Here is a 15,757-nt window from a genome sequence, read left to right on the forward strand (position 1 = left end):
CCTCTCTCTGAAGCAGTCTAGAAGAAGAGAAATATAAGATTCTAAATTGACTTAAAACTGAAGTTAGCCAGGCAAAGGATCGCTATTGTTATTGTTACGCAGGGTTATTAAGCCTCGTTGCTTTCAAGCGGCAAAAGCCTGTAGGGAATTTCCGACATGCTTTCGGTGCGGCGTCGACTGGCCTCAGAGCGTTCATTTTTACTGCGCGTGATAACCACGCGCATTTTGGGTGTGCGAACCGTGCGGTTTCCGCATTAGTGGTCAACTGTAGCACGTGCATCTCCGCAACGGCGCGGTAATCGGGCAGCGCAAAGCGAACACAAAATGCTCAAACGCAGAATTTGTGTCTTTTAACGAATCAGGCCGCATCTTCAAGTGGAGCTTTCTTTGCCTCTTACACTTAGCAGGTGCTGTCTTGCGGGTAGATAACAAGGAGCTTCAGAAATGTAGCACCCACGCCTCTTTGCGTACCCAAAGCGTTACAATTTGAGTTCTTTTGTATACCTTTTTGCGTTTTTTGTTGTATACCCTCGGTGGTCTGCGTCCCCTAACTTTGGTTGCCACAAACAACTTGGGTCACTGGGGATGTTCAACCGGGTATATGCCACTGTCTATGTGCCCATTGGACAATACCGCAGTGTGGGTATGTGCTAATTGGTGTGTTCCTAAATACACGCAAAGCAACGGGAAAGACGTGAGGTAGTAGACAAAAGGAAACTGAAGACGTCAGCAACAGAGAAGTGAGGAAGTAGGCAACATAAATTTTAAGCAGTCGGCTACAGAGAAGTGCGTAAAATTACGCTCCATAGCTGGTGTCTAAATAATAAAGAAACAAAAGAAAGAAAATATCCCATAGGCTTTACTTGCTAAAGCCCCTAAATTCACGATATGATTAGGCGACACGTCGTAGTGGTGGGACTCCGGATTAATTTTAACTATGTCGGGTCCTATAACGAGCATCTAAATCTAAGTACGCGAGTGTTCTTGCATTTCGGGCCCCATCGAAATGCGGCCGTTGCGACCTGAAATTGAGCCCACGGCCTCTGACCCAGCGACGGCTGTCTCGGTGTAACGGAAGCCAATCTCGAAGACCGTGCTTTTTTTTTTCCTCTCTCTCTCTCTTTTTTTTTCTTTTTTTTTTTACTGCAAGCGCCGGAAACGTTTCTGTCAGTGTATACGTTTCCATAATTTTTGCGTTAACATCGACGCAAACATCAAAGACAGTTTCGCTTAACACAGATTCCCACATAAACGCGGGATGTTTTCAATCGATCCTATAAACGCGGAATCCACCGATTTTTTTTTTTTTAGCTTCCCATTTTCCATTTTGTTCGTCCTTTATTGGCCCGGACATTGCTCGCACGCCACGGCGCCGCCGTTATCGCGGGGATGGGCCTCTCGGAGTTATAAGAGCGGAAAGATAAAGTGGAACGTTACGGGCCCACTTGATTTTTCATTGTCTTTATCAGCCATTGCGCCGAATGGCTGATCCTGGCGATGACGGTCCGGGCAACAACGAAAACCGAAAATAATGTAAATTAAACGAATCGTTATATGACCTCTAGCGCAGCGTGGTGTGCGCATGCATCGGTGCGTCACCGCGCAACGGACGATGGAACGGAAAGGGTGAAACGCAGCGTCTGACAGAAAAGGAAAGCGTGGATTGAAGATCAGAGGCCTGGGGCCGTATTTTGAAACGTTCCACTTCGGCGATAGTTCGTCTAGGCGACAATTTCGCCTTCAGGCGCGCTGATTTACTGGTTCAGCAAAATTTAGTGACGTCGGGCTCAACCACCCAATCAACTGATCCAATTTTGCTAAAACAGCCAATCAGCGCGTGCCTGAAGGCGAAATTGTCGCGCCGAGGCGAACTATCGCCGAAGTGGAACGTTTCAGAATACGGCCCCAGGTTGTCGGTACGCGACTTCACGTTAACGTTGAGAGGAAGAAGTGGTATTGGGTAGGCCCTGCAATGGCGTAAAACAAACTCTGTTGTTTATACAAATAACGGGTGCCAAGAATTGAGCGGCGGTGAATGATTAGATAATGCGGTTAGCTAAATTAGGAAGGACGGGCTCGCCTGACGTAGGACATTGGTAATTGGAGATATCTGAGAGAATGCATTTGTCCTGCAGCGGTATTAAAGTAACGGGATGATGGTCATCATCGATCGCCTCCGATGTGTATTTCATGAGCGGCGGTGTGTTCAAAAGTTCACAATCTTTTATATATTGCGGACATTTAGCGCGTGTCTGTCGTGTCGCCACTGCAGGCCGCCTCATCCTACACGACTTTCTCATGCCATATACAGCATCTATGTTTTGTGGATGTGTTAGCCTTACCCGCCGTGGTTGCTCAGTGGCTATGGTGTTGGGCTGCTGAGCACGAGGTCGCGGGATCAAATCCCGGTCACGGTGGCTGCATTTCGATGGGGGAAAAATGCGATAACACGCGTGTACTTAGATTTAGGTGCACGTTAAAGAACCCCAGGTGGTCCAAATTTCCGGAGTCCCCCACTACGGCGTGCCTCATAATCAGATCGTGGTTTTGGCACGTAAAACCCCATAATGAATGAATGAATGAATGAATGTGTTAGCTTTAATCTGTTTTACAATCCGTTTTACTGTGCCTTTACTGTTTTTAAGTAACATGGCTTTATTATCGATTATTCTAGGATAACCGTCTGTTTCGTTACCTATTTTTTACATGCTTTCGTCACAACTACTTCTGCATACTGGCGTTACCAGACGTATAACCTAGCGCAAGTTTCAAATAATCTGCACAGCTTTCAGTGCGCAATTCATATCCGTTTCTCCGAATAAAATAGCTGAAAGAGATTCGTCCTGCGTTGTTTTTTTTTTCCTCGCTTTATTTTATCGCTTAAGCTTCCATGCCGTCTGGGAGCGACGGGACGTGTCAGATAGCCATACGTGGAACTTTATTGGTGATGTTGGTTTAAGCGAGTTTAGCATGGCGATCTAGGCCACAAGTTTCCCCGTCTCAGCACCTCTTCTATGTCAGTGAATGACGTCAACAAACGCTCAACGAACCAGTGTCCCTTCGAAACACAATGAAGAGACGTGTCACATTCTGCGGGTTATTTAACGCAACGTATTTAACGTATAACGTATGTACACCAATATAAATTAGTGTAATATCTGTTGTAAAATGTAGAGGAGGAAAATCACAGCGGCAAGTAGCTCCATTGCAATGTACGGGCGGAGACAAAATTTTGCGGCACGCCTTCTGACGAAGCAAGCGCCTGGTATTGCGCAGTTGCAGGCACACGAGCGTGAAAGGATGCGCATGCGCAATAACATGCCTCAACAAACGCTTGCTTCCTCAAAGGGTGCAAGAATGCAGTTTGGCATGCGCTCGCATATCCTGAAAGAAATGTTCCCCACTTTACCGCTTCAGAGCACGAGATATTCTAGTCACACAACCGAACGAATAACCAAGTTCGTTCAAGAACATGCTTAAGACTGGTATTCACTTGAACGTCATTGTGCACTTTTACACTGTGCCGCTACAGGCGGGCAAGTTAATACTAAGCTTCATTTTCGTTTACGAGGATTGGAGCGTGTATACAAGACACCGTGACCTTACAAGAATATCATCATCATCAGTGCCTTCGTCCACTGCAAGACCAAGGCACTGATCTGTGATCTCCAATTACCCTTGTCTTGCGCTAGCTGATTCCAACGTGCGCCTGCAAATTTTCTAACTTCATCACCCTACCAAAAATATAGCGATAGCTATAGGTCACATTTGCTTAGTGCATGAAAACTTCAATAGCCCATGCAACCAGGCGCCAGTATGCGGCGCCAGGCACGTTGCCCGATGCTCAAATCCCGTATATAGCCGCACACGTTTTCTAAATTCGTAAGGCAACACACTCACCGGTTTGAATGAATGATTCGCAAGGGCGACGCACAAACGTCGATGCAGTTAGGACGTGTCACCCGCCCTGAGCAAAATGTTTCCGGTGGCGAAGAACTGCACATCCACGGCAATTTGTGGAAGCGCGCCAGCCACGGCCCTATTCCGTCGTTGGCCGCTCCACCTGATTCAGCAGCTCTTCAGCAATGAAGCCGACGCCTTCGAGGCCGAAGCAGTGCCAGGCGCTCAGTTGCTCGTCATCGTAACCCTCGCGCGGATTTGCGCAGTCGCAGAACAGCGATACAAGTAATATTTGCGCATTTCGTGGCTTGACCCCAAGCGATAACCGTAATCTCGCGCGCGCTTTCTTTAACACGCTGTGCCGTTCCTGTCAGAAACGCTATGTCACGGTGATACGCGCAGGCCGTTCGTGATCTGGGGTGCCATATTGCCAAATTTGGTAATGTCGTCATTGCCAAATTCCGCAACGTAGCGGAATATGACCACGTCCAGAATAGTACCCCTACATTCTAAAAACAGTTGCATCCTTTGGGGCGTATTTTTGCAACAGAACAATAATCGTCATCTGACTTGCGTGGCTTTCCTTTCTTTAACGCTGTGCGCCCGGTACTTCTCAGTCACGAACGACAAGAGCGTTATCAGCGTGACACAGCGTTCTCGACAGGAAAGTAGCAAGTGCAGAGTTTTCAAGATAGGAAACGCAAGCAAGACAGATGACGATTATTGTTGTGTGGCAAAAATGCACCCCAAAGGGTGCAACTGTTTTTAGAGTGTAGGAGTACCGGGCGAGCAGCATTAATGAAAGAAGGGCATGCACGCTATAGTGTTGACGATTATTGATTGGTGACTAGACAAAAAAAGCATAAACATGTTTCTTAGAGTGCTAACGCTGCAGGCCCCTTACTTTCAGGTTAGAAACGGAGTGCATGCGCGAATCATGCGTGACAACGTTCCTGACAGGAAAGTAGCGACCGCAGATCAAGGATTGAATGAAGGAACTGTGCGCCATGTTGGTTACTATAATACCAGAGTGTGTAAACATCTTTAGAGAACAAATACCATTGCTGACGACGCTTTCCCCGCCTCAATGTGCGCATGCAGTATTAATGTGCACATTAATCCTGTACGATGAATGCTTTCCAGCAAATGGGCGAGGTGCTGAGAGAACGGATGCGAAAGGCCTTTCCCCCGTGCGATCTCACGAAGAGATCTCCTGCTTGGACCCAATGTGGCTCGCAGTATTGAACAAAAAAGTTTCCTTTTATCACATTAGCATGGACACGAGCAAAGAAAGTGTTCCATGTCGCCTGGCTCGTTGTACAAGAACTAATGCGTCAAGAGGCAGATCGATTGAGTCTTTATCCGATAGAGTAAGGACGCTTTCACTGAGAAAAACCGCTTAGTCACGCAGGACTCGTGTGGTATCCAAGGCGACCGAAAGTATGCGCGGCAGTAATCGGGCCCAAGTTCACCATCATTTGAGGAAAGCCAGTGTATTTCTGTACTGCTCTAGTTAATCGATCCGAATGGCATACAGGCAGATTTCCATTTACAGTGTAAACCTAATGTGAAGTTCTTCAAATTAATTTTGCTTAGTCCGGCGGAAAGAAGTGCTTACTTCAATCCTCCATCCCATGCCATTTGCCCTTCTCTGTTTAGATAAGCAGCAGTGAAACGTATGTATTGTTATTCATTTTCGCGGAACCCTTCTCCGCGCTTCCAATGCGCATCGCATAACTTATTGTGTAAACACATTACTCTGTCTTACCCATTCTTTACCCATTCAAAAGAGCTGCCCGAAGAAGGAAGCATTCTGAAGAGTTTATGGCAAACGTACAATCCCTTTACCGATATCCCAGCTCGATAGATAGCGCCGTTTTTACCCCCGACGAGCCACACCTTCAGAAACGCGGAATCCGAAAGCGATGGCCCCTCCATAAACATTTCCTTGGTCCGTGAGCGCTTCCAATAATAACGGTCCGTTCTCGCAGATATACGACCGCGCAATACCCGCGGAAACTCGGAATGTTTATTAAGCGGCTCGGCGATTCCTCCGAATTCGCATCAGTTCGATCGTTGCAACGAGACAGGGCAGACAGCTATTCGTGGAAATGGCAGAGAGCTCCGCACGACGGCGTGCTGCGGCATGCAACGTTGTTTTGAGACTAAACTCTGCCCGGGGGGCAAGGTGTGAAGCGAACCATGCACACTGCCTACCAATATCTCACAGCGGTGCCGAAAGAACCGGCTTTACGTCGACCTTGGCATTACTAGGGCGATTCATTGCGCGTACCGCCTGAGCACACTGCGTATGCAAGAGCCGAAAACAGTGACATGGCCCTGGTTTATGAAATCGTCGAAACTAGTTGGATCGACAGGTGTGTGAATTTATTTTTATTTATTTATTTATGTAGAAGATATTGCAAATTTTAGCAACTCCCGCCACCGTGATGCCTCTAACTGACTGCGTAAACGTTAAAACGCGAGCAGAAGAGGAAGTTAGATGGTCAGTGCGCAGAACGCACTGTTGACTGTAACCTAAAATTCCAGCGTCACATATGATAAATTTCTAACCTTCAGCAAATTAAATTAATGACGTATATCTATTATATACTGTATACGTGTACATGCCATTTGTACTGACTATATATAAACACACTGCTTTGTAACACTGATTGTACATTTCACCTTACGCATTCTCACTCATACTCTGTCATTGATTGTACACGGCACACATGCACTAAAGTGTACGAACTTTATTATGGCCTCGTTGTCATGAATAGGGGCAAGAACATTGTCAAGCTGCAGACAAGCAGCTTTTAGTTCTTGTCCCAGCGTTCATTTTTTGTAAATGAACGAATGCGAAATAAAGATTGAGTGCGAAATAAAGACTGATATCCCTCTTATCAAAAAGGCGTTATCATATGGGATACGCATTCTCATCAGGGCACAACATTTCTTTTCACGACCTGTACTTTGTTCACTGTACTTCGCATTAACCACTCTCACATTAATCACTTCGCAATCTCATAAGATAACACGTACACTACTCATCTAAAACTGCTACAATCCGTCCAGAATCAGGCGAACGCAATCATTATGTCATGTCCGCATACCGCCAATGCTAAACAATTGCTACAAGCAAATAACATTCTGGATATAGCGGCCCTTATCAGTTATGACCTAGCCACTTTTAAATCTGTTAAATTATTAAAAAAATCAAATCTCGTTGCCGTTAATTCCCAAATCATCTCTAATGAACACCAACCTAACACGGTTCGCGCTAAATAACTTCATCTTACCTAAAGTTGGTATATGATTACGGCAAACAGACTGTTCATGTTGCCGCCATTTCATTATGAAATACACTACAATCTGTCATTAAACTACAGAAAGCTCACAGATTTAATTTTTTTTGTTACGCGTTACATATGTCAAAATGTACTGTTTAGTTCGTTTTCTTGTACCTATAGTGTTCTAGTGTACTACATATGTGTGTTTAACTTTTTTTCTCTGTTCGTGTAACAGGTTTTGCATCATAATACAGTTACACTTTATATATTGATGTGTATCTATATTCGTGTTTTTTCGTATTTTCATCTCATTGTCATGTATTTTGTAATTGCATTTTTCGCTTGTCACTGTTGATGTCTATGTAATTGAGTATTTGACTATGGGACCTACAGAGGCTAGAAACATACTCGATACGGAAAAGTGGTGGTAACTCCCTATGAAAGACTGTCTCTAAAAAATTGAGCAGCCATTCCACTCTGAAGGTGGATGACCAGCGAAGCTGTAGCGCATAACACAGGGTACAAGGGTACATGTATTTATTTTCATCATTTGGGAGTGACATTAGTGACGATAGCTTTGTGATTACTGTGATATGCACTGATTGGTTCGGTTACAACCTTAGACAGATTCTTGGCCAAAGTTAAATCTATACACGACGATACACGTTGAGTAGTTGAGTGACTCGGATTGGTGTGATTGAAACGAAAACAAGGTGAAAGCAGGAGCCAACGTTTCGACTGGTGGACTTGTCTTTTTCAAGGCCTTGTCGACAAGTCCACTTGTCGAAACGTTAGTTCCTGCTTTCCCTTTGTTCTCGTTTTGCTTATCCTCTTGAATTTCCATCTCCCACCTTCCCCGTGTTTTACTTGGATTGGTGTGGTACTTCAAAGCGTGTGGTACTTCAAACTCTTCTAGCATGAACTGAGTGAACCATTTCTTGTCTGGTTTTGAAATCTCCACATTGAAGTCTCTCGAACGATGATCAGAGCTGGAAGGTACTGTCGTCACGGCTAATGTGCGTGGTCATGAACTTATCGATATCACACTTGGGTGTGCCTGAAGGTATATATGCACAGTAGATATCACAATCCCGTCTTTCATTTGTACGGCACAGACATCCCCACAGTCACAATTATTATTATTATTATTATTATTATTATTATTATTATTATTATTATTATTATTATTATTATTATTATTATTATTATTATTATTATTATTATTATTATTATTAGAGACGGAGTGCTTGAAGCCTGCTTCACCTCCGCCACGGGCCGGCCCGGTATTGCACTGTCTCCTGGAATCGGTACACGCTCACCTTTTTTGTTTATTATTGTTGACGCACAAACACGACAATACATGGAACTCTACCACTATACAGCTTAGCTGTGAAACAAAGGTTCGGCGAGACGATGGCACACTTATCTGTCCCCATCTGAAGCCACTCCGTCTCTTTCCGGTCGGTGGGGCCGTGTGGGCGAGCTTTCTTCACAGCCTGTTACATTCACCCGAGAAATAATTTAGGAGAATAATCGATACGCTTCAGAGAAGAGGGGAGCAAGAGCTTCCTTTTCTACGCTTTTCAAGACGCGCGTCCCGCAGGCGCCTGCGTTCATTGATTACGAGGATCGTCCGTTTGCACGTGCGCGAGAGAGACACGGCCGTTACTCGGAGCCTTTTCATTTCCTATTCCAGTGCAGCCGTCCTCGGAGCCCGCTACAGGTTATTGGTCTGCACTGACAGAAAAAAAGTTGACAGTCACTTTAGCATACGCTGAAGAGAATGAAAGCGAAAGCCTGCGCGCTCACGAGACAATCATGAAATTACTTTGACATTCTCATTCGAATGCGTCGTTACTTCCTATTACTTGTTTTCTCTTTACTTGTTTTTCTCTTTACTTGTTCTCTTTTTTGGTCTCCTAGACACCGCCACTGGTTCTGCGTGGTTAATGGCACGTTAGAACGGTTGTGGCTTTCTCTTTCTTTTTTGTTCTTCCACTTCCTTGCAGTGCAGGCAGAATGAGAGGGATACGGAAATGCGCATTAGACAAGCGCACAGCGTTAACTTTCAACAACAGATTTATTTCCAGTTCTCACAGGCCAACTTTATTTCACCAAAACGTCATAAGACACGTGTACTACATTGCTCGGCAAATATGAATAAAACTTGGAAAACCACACGCAGACACTTTTGTGGCCACACGGATTATTTAGAAGGGTGTCCGTTCAACGCGAACACAGGTAATCGAGCTCTTTTATTGATAAAGAAATTGATGACTTACTGGCGCATGGGTCACCAAATGTGGCTATGTTCGTAGCTTCCATATATATAGTCATTTCGAACTTGATGCTACTCATGATAAGTTTCTTTAATGTGTCTGAGACATCACCTGAGACGTCACTTGAACTTTGGTGCCATAACGCCGGACGGTCGCAGGATTTTTCGATCCATGAGCCATCCATGGCTTCCTTCTTAAAAATAAAAATGAAAAGCCAAATCACGCCAACTATTCACGTGCGTAGCTGGCGCTTCGAAATATCCGCGTCGCTGCCTGCTTCGGGCGCTTGTCAAAAGTTGAGGCAGCCAACAACTGCTCGCCAAAACCTGCGCACACAGCCAACTGGCCGTCTTTGATTCTTTGCGTGCATGTGCGTGCATGGTTTGTGTTCGCGCGCACTAGCTTACATACGGACTATTGTTTAGCGCCACCTAAATACACGTTATTTAGGTCCTATACTGTGAAGACTGTACCATAAAATTTCGATTTAAGATAGTGTAAGATCAGAAGCAAAAAAAAAATATTATAGAAGCTTCACCTACGCATAATTTTGAAATTAAATTGGGGTATTACGTTCTTTCTTCTTTTCCATTTTTTTTTTGGGGGGGGGGGAGGGGGGTTACTGGTTATGAGGCACGCAACTATGGCAGACTCCGGATTAATTTTGACCACCTGGTGTTCCTTAACGTACACATAAATTTAAGTACACGAACCATTTTTTTTTTTTTTTTTTTGTATTTCACCTCCCCACTGAAATGAGGCCACCGCGGGGATAGAAACCCCGACCTCAGCAGCACTATACGCAAGGCCACTGGGCTACCGCGAATACTTCGAAGGAAAAGTTACCTCGTGAGTGTTTATCTGCACCGCAACCGAAGTTCGTTCACCGTCACTTCTGCTATCCATCGATTTCTGCCACCGCATGCAAGTGTGTGATAGCTCTGCGTGCCGTCCAGTCCCGTGTATACTTGCTCAATGTGCAAACGGCAATGTCCTCAGGATCGAAGCCGTGTACAGGCCCCGTCCGCAATCCGCTGGCAGTGGATAAGCACGCTTAAAGCAAAATTAATCTCGAAAAAAACTTTGACCTCACGTAACACGGACGAATTAGAAGCACTCTGATTAGGCTGCTACTAAGCCGATTTAGCTGACTTGTTAAAATTATTGAAGCGAAAGCATCAAATGGCCCATTGACCGAAAAAGCCGGCGTCTCTAGTAGCGAAACGACACCTAAATTCCCATTGGCGCGCCTGTTGTTGCGTGAGGGAATAGGGCTCTCGGAAGCCGACGCGCGATCCGTATCTCTCTCTAACAGCTGCTGCCGGACTTGGTGGCCGCTCCCTTACCTCGTCTGCGGTGTACTGGCGTGGACGGCCACGTTTCCCCACTGCCGAGGTTGCGGGCACCGATGATGTAGATGCTTCAGACTCCATCGCGGTGCACCACAAGACCAGAACCTTCCTGATCCACACAATTGTACACATCTTGTTTGGTTGCAAAAAATATCATTTGGACATTATTGCTTTCGCATTCACAACTCATAAGAAGTGCTTAGGTGTCCTCGGATTTTTTAAATCACTATTTTGGTTTAGGCGGCAACTTCTTTCTTGGAAGAATTAAGTCAGAAACGGCGAAAAGAGAAGTTCTCAAACGTCAATTATGCATGATTGTAGCTCCTAAAGCAAACAATCTACCGAAATGCTGCAAACGGCGCCTATTAGCACGTTTAAAGCGAACAGAACTTACTGTGTAAATTTCGCTCCGGATGCTGTCATTATTTCACAGGCACTTACATATACTGCTGTAAAGGTCGGGTTGCTCTTGCTTCAGCATTGTCTGTCACTTCGTACGGTTGTGACTCCCGGACAAATCTATCCGCTCATTATTCTCGCTCACTGAATAAGCATTGCGCGTTCACCATTGCTCCTTCGTGCGCGCCTATGGATGGGCCTTTCAAGTCTCATCCGAGGCGGGTTTCGGAACCAGCAGTGAAATTGTCGCAATAAAACTGCGAAAATCGGAGATCCGAGCCTAAGAACGGGCAAAATTTATCGTTTCCGCTGTGCGCTGTCCCATAAGAAATAACAAAGAAGGGCAATTCTGTTTGCGCTTGGGCTTTTTGTGATTGCTAGCTTTTGGTTTATATGCCGCGCACGGCGCGCTTTATATGCGTTACAAATTTGTCGGCGAAGCTGTGGCTTCAGCGGTTGCGTTCCGCTCGCGACCACCAGCTGCAGAAGACAAGTATCCTTCGAGAAATATTATCGCATTACGCAAGTCATTCTGCAGTGTCATGTACCTGAAAAGACATGCAAGATCATTTGCTTATAAACCGATTTTTGCTGATGAAAACTCGAATATGGCAGCGTAATAAACCCAGAATCGTTGATAACCTCCTACATTTCATTGAACATGAAGATAAACGTAAACGCGCAACAACTATGTGACGTTGCGCGCGTTCATTTAACCTACTGAATGCGTCATCAGCCGCTGAGTGGCGTTTACTCTCGGCCACCTTGCATCTCCCTTTTGTAGTAGCAGACACTCACAGGAACGCTTTCAGCGGCAACTCGGAGGGCGGCGCGAGCCATTGCGACATCATGTCTCCTGGTAATACAAAAGACCTCCTTGACAAGTCGAATAGAATTCGCTATAAGTTACCTGGACTTCTTAGAGAGAAAAAAGAAAGAAAGGGAAAGGCAGGGAGATTAACCAGGTCGCTCCTGGTTTGCTATCCTGCACTGGGGGAGCGGGAAGAGGGCAGAAAAGAAACAAAGAACAAGTGATGCGCGCGCACATAACAGCGTTCACCGCGCAATGAAAGGCAGTTGCAGAGCTCAGCCGTCTTCAAGAAGTGCGGCAGTGCTCTCGTGGCCCGCAGCGCGGACGACGGTCGAGGCCCCATTATTTTTATTCTGTGGACGCTCTGTCGTCCACTAGTCTTAAAGCTGCGCGCAATGTCTAAGATCTGAACTATACACTTCTTACTATAGTATAATTTAAGCCCATCTGACCGCAGCTACGCTAAAGGTTTATTTAAGCCTATTTGACAGCTCTTAGGTGTAGTTCAACAAATTCAGCGCATTTAAAGTTGCTTTCTAGAGAATATATAGACGTAAAAATTTTGGCGGAAACGCTGATTGTGCATTGCTGAATAAGATCATCGGTATCGGTGTATAGAATCGTGCAAACGGCGCTCTTATGCGATTGTGATTGGCGGTAATTCACGTTGTCAATTCTCTTCTTGTTCGATAGAGTCGCAAATGAAATCCCTATCGTGCAGGCAGATCACGCAAGCCAGCCTCGAGGGAGTATCGATTTGATCGCCGACGCTATCATAAGACCCTGTGACCTCGCTAGGTTCTGCAGTGTCGAGCGACGGTCGTTTAACTTAATCTTCATTAATCTCAAGAGCCATTAGGGTGTTCCAGAGGCTGGAAAGCGAGCGAGGCGGTGGCTTTCAACCCATGTTTCCAGTTCCTGCGCATGTTTGTGCGCCTGCGAAGCGCGGCTGCCAGGGTACTTACGAAAGAGATAATGGTAACGTGGTGTACGAACTGCGGGACTAATGTTGACGCGAGTTCGCACTACGGAACCAATTCTAGCGCTGTGTTCGGATGTTTTCGTGGTGAAAGCACCTGTTTGGTCGGTTCTTATTCCCTTGAGACTCCGAGAAGTCTCAGGCGCTACGACTAAAGGCACCACCACGCTTGGCGGAAATCATAGTGCCAAGAAAACAAAGGAAACAAAAGCCAACCTACGCGTACGTAGCAACAAACACTGTTAGTAAAGCTTTATTACCTTGGCCTTCTTCTATTTCGTATCTTTGTTTATATTTTACCGTTTGTTACTAGTTCCACTTTATCATTCTTCGATGACGTTGAAACAGGCGGCCCTTCGGTAACTTGTTTATTTTCATGCATTCATTATTTGATCTCATTATTAAAACAGAGCGTTAATACGAGGACGAGGAATAAGAAAGACATTAATTATTTGATCCTATCTTAACGCGCTGTTTTATTAGTGAGGTCGCACCAACTAGCCCAGCAAGAGCTTTCAGTTAATATTTGATAAAACACAGCGTTGATTATCCAGAAAATTACATGAGACTTGGCTAACTTTATAAGCAAGGTAACGCAACTGTAACTGCATTTCAATACTTATGAAAAGGAATAATATTATTGCATAGTACATTATTAAACACAAACAGGCAAATTGAAAAGTGTAGAATCAAAAGCGAGAACTCAGGAGAATCTTTGAAAACACACTGGCATAATAAACCGGCTAGTGCGACCAGGCGTCGACGGCGCACCTGACGCGGATGACATCCATTCGATGAGCCGATTCGTTGTGGTCAATCAATCAATCAAATTTGGACGCGAAAAAATATGACGCAATATCCTGGCGTCAAGCGCTAAATCCTCACATAGCGGCACCTTGAATGCGCGCTTGTATCTCGGGCACCAGAAAATCGCTTCACAAGATCCATAGCATGCGTTCAACTTTCAAGTCTAACACCAAGTAATAGCAATACAGGAACACAGAAACAGAAGGTAGTACAGGATACAAAACGGGATGAAGCAAAAGCCGTTTAGTTAAAGACATCACCATCAAAAGCCGTTATACGTTCGGGCAGATGCCGATTGAGCAAGTAATGCCACCACCAACACAGGCACAAACGCCGAAATCAAGAGATGACAGAACGTGAAGCTGAAACGGGGAGACCACGAATGGAAAACCCAAAAGTGCAATCGGCGAAGCAACAGCAAGATACGAAACGAGCATCAGCCGGCAAGTTTCAACATGTCCTGCACACGAAAGCTTCGCTAGCGTGAATTCCGTCTTTCAACATCAGACTCGAAAACTGTTTCGGAGACCACTGTAATGTGTCCGGCCGTCTGTGGCTTCGCCCAGACGCGTGTTAGTAAAGAGTCGCAGTTTCGCCCGAAAGGGGAAGCATCTATTGCGACTAGCAAATTAGTAGACAGCTATACGAAGTAAGGATAGTAGTTTTATCGGCCGTAGAAACTCGTAAATATTCGCTTACTAAGTAAATTAACAAGCATGGTGTCACTCTCGCACAAGCAAACATGAACACATCTCACTCGATGACTGCGGAAACTCGCTGTCAAGACGCTGGAGCGAGAAAGCGCGGCAGCAACAGCGAACGAATTGACCTTCGTGCTGCCGCTCGCTTTAACGCGAACTAAGCGGTGAAAACACAGCGCACACGAAGCTATGAGCCCTCGGCACAGCTAGACTCTACTCATCGCAGATCGTTTTCAAGAGGGCCCGCGCGGCCGCGCCATACGGAGCAGCATAGAAGCCCATCCCCTCCCCCCTCTCCTTTCCTTTCCTTTCGGTGCCTTGCGCGCGACGGAAGACTGCGCGCTTCCTCACCGCTTTCCTCTCGCGCGCGCGCGAGGTTGAGCAGCCATCGTCGGCTCGCCCTCGCATGCTTTCACTCACAAATACAGCATATGGCGGGCGGTGACGATGTTATCGCCATTGGACTTTCTACAGAACTTAACGGCGACGGCAGAAATGCGCCTGGAGTGCCCATATAATTGCTGTCGCAATAAAACTAGCAACGGGGCGGTGAACACATTTGTCCACTTCTCGATTGAACACGTCACAGGGAGATATGAAACAATTTTTACACGTTATTTTGAACTTTTGTCAAGATAAAACGTACCACTCCTCATCCCCGGCGATTTTATTGCTAATACCCGCATAATGAGAAGCACATATTGTAGTTAATTTACTTTATATGCATAGAGTGCGTCTACTTTCTCAGCATACTCAAGCAACGACGCGGAACTGGCCTTATAATGACATGATCCTCTTCAAGTGCATCAATACCGACGGCAACGGTGCCGACAGCAACTGCGTCGACTTCACTGCATATCGCTGTATACTTCACCGGTCACCAAGTACTGCTCTATCTTTTGAGTGCACTCGATGCATACATTTAATGAAGACCTTAACGATGATGACAAAACTGTTTTTATTATGGGATGGCTTGAAGACCTATTATGTGGCCTAGTATGTGGACTAGGAAGCGGAGAAAGGGGAAGGAGGGTCCCAGGGAGGGAGGGGGGAGTGGCATATTCAGAGCCGTATAAGGAGCCGCGCGTTTTTTTTTTTTTTTTTGACGAATAAACAATCGCACTGATCTTGAAAAAATATGTGAGGTAACTGTGTCTTGTATGGAAACACACTCGCAAACAAATAACAAAAATGTTAATAATAAAAGCGTTAAGGAATCATCGTTGTCACCAGTGA

The 15,757-nt window shown here is 45.5% G+C and overlaps 1 protein-coding gene across 1 annotated transcript in view; it reads left to right on the forward strand.

The window, feature by feature from the left end:
- LOC119433670 (metalloprotease TIKI1) overlaps positions 1 to 15,757 on the forward strand; it is a 128,114-nt gene that overhangs the window by 97,226 nt on the left and 15,131 nt on the right. The gene's annotated exons all lie outside the window — the stretch shown is intronic.

This window comes from Dermacentor silvarum, chromosome 11, assembly GCF_013339745.2.
Source record: "Dermacentor silvarum isolate Dsil-2018 chromosome 11, BIME_Dsil_1.4, whole genome shotgun sequence".
Lineage (NCBI taxonomy): Eukaryota > Metazoa > Arthropoda > Arachnida > Ixodida > Ixodidae > Dermacentor > Dermacentor silvarum.